The sequence below is a fragment of the Mesocricetus auratus genome, unplaced genomic scaffold (assembly GCF_017639785.1).
Source record: "Mesocricetus auratus isolate SY011 unplaced genomic scaffold, BCM_Maur_2.0 Super-Scaffold_100037, whole genome shotgun sequence".
Classification (NCBI taxonomy): Eukaryota; Metazoa; Chordata; class Mammalia; order Rodentia; family Cricetidae; genus Mesocricetus; species Mesocricetus auratus.
This window is the reverse complement of record NW_024429215.1, coordinates 4,589,654-4,591,797: the sequence shown is the minus strand read 5'-3', so window position 1 is coordinate 4,591,797 and position 2,144 is coordinate 4,589,654.

Genomic DNA, 2,144 nt, shown 5'->3' with positions numbered 1-2,144 from the left:
ACATACCAAAATTACACCAACAAGAAATAAATGGATATTTAAGTGCCATCAACAATGGAGCAGCAACACATCCATTAAAAAGGTAGAGCAGAAGACTGATTCACCACAGAATTGTGTCAAACCTTCAGAGAATAAGTTATACTGAAGCTACTTAAGGTATTCCTTGATGTAAAAATGAAGCAAGATTTCCATACTCTTTCCCAAGCTAATATTACCTGATTCTAAATTAGATCAAGGCCTGACCATGAAATTACATACCGTTGTGGTCATTTTAATTACTATTAAGTTGATTATTATTATTTGGCATTTCACTTGGAACACTTCTCATTGTACACACTGTTATCCCAAACTCCCTGCAATCCTGTTCCACAGTTCCAACTAGTTTCTCTCTCTCACCAAAAGTAACCACAGCCATCTGTGAGACTTTGGGTATGGAGTTATGTGGCAGAAGATTCCTCAGAGGAGACACGACTAAAGACAGTCATTCTCCTTCTTCCAAAATCCACCCATTGCCACAGTTGAGAGGTAAAGGCTGGGACCTTGTGAGCCTCTCCCCTTCCTAGACTGAATGTGACTAGGGCTGGTCTTGAGTGAGGCCAGTGCATGTGAGTACAGTTGCTGTGGGTTTCTGATTACTGTAGTTGTATGGAGTCTGGAGAATGGCAGGTCTTGGCCTTACCCCTCTTCCTTCCTTTCCACCTCCTGTTAAGCAGTCTTCCCAGAGCCATAGATGGCATGGGGTGACTGGTTAGTTTAAGGCTGTGGCCATTTACATTGCTTCCTTTCTGCATCAACTTGGATAGCCACAAGCTTCTGCATTCGCCACTGAGTTTTCAATTTGATTTTTTTTGTGCTTTATATGAAAGTACTTTAAACATGCTTCCCAAGAGACAAACATGTTTCTCTTAGTAAAGCCACACCTTCACCATCTAGCTGTGAAGGCGATACAATGCTGACTGCATTCAGTACTAGGCTGTTAATGGACTGACTGACCACTGACTACCTGAGACACCCATTTCCTTTCCAAATCCTGAGTTCCTGAAATGTCTTCCCCCATGTCAATATTGCTAATAGTGTAATTCTGGATATTTGACTGGCAATACTAGAGGTCTGTGAGGGAAGGATAATGATGGCTTTTTATTGTCACTTCATTTGCATGGTGGTGGAAATGATTATCTAGCTTCCCAAATGAGTTATCCTAAGTGAGTTACTGTGTCTAAAATTTAGAATATTTCATATAAGAATAAAACTGCTCTTAGAATTTCACCTTAACATTTATTATTTTCTTTGACTGAGCTATCAAGCTCCTCTACCATGTGTTCAAACCTGATATTCTGTCTCCTATCTGTTCTCCTTGAGTTATTATTAGGCTTATTGCATTTTTTCATTTCGGTTTGGGTTAGTTGTGCGTGTTTAACTATTCAATGAATTCATTTTTGATATCCTACAGTGATTTCATTTCCTTCAGGAATTAGCTAGTGTTTTCTTGCCTGTGAATCATTTTGTTCCTGTACTCTTTCAGTTGATTCCCATACTTTACATGTTTGTCCATCTTGAACATGACTCCTCCTGTTGAGTTCTGTATATTGGATATCATTTAAGTTGCTCCCCTTAGTGGTTATAGCTATAAATCCTTTTTTTTATCTTAGTATTAATTGTGTTGAGACTAGGACTTGAGAATTTAGGGTGTTTGTTGTCTTTTGCTGTGTGTTTTAAACACAACAGGCTGGTATCCCAAGATGAGAAGTTAGGCAGGATAACTTGTCTCCGAAGGTTTCAGAACTCACTGTGGGGTCAGACCCCGGGGTGCAGCGTCCTCCCGGATGCAGCTCTGGTCTAGGCTGCAGCAAGCATGTGTGGAGTCTGTGCAGAGCGGGTCCAGAGCAGCCTGACAGCGGTGGGGAAGGCGGCGGAGATCGAGTGGGAGGGGCGGAGCCGAGGGGGCGGGGACACCTGTCAATCACAGGAGTTGAGAGGAAAACAACAACAACAACAACAACAGAGGGGCGGCCCTGGGAAACTAAGAAAAAGAGCCCGCGATCGGCGGGTGTACAGGAAGCACATAACCGGAAGCGGGGTGCGGTGGGCGGAGCCAGGAGGAGCAGTCTCCATGGAACCAGGCTGAAGTGACCGGAAGTTCCACC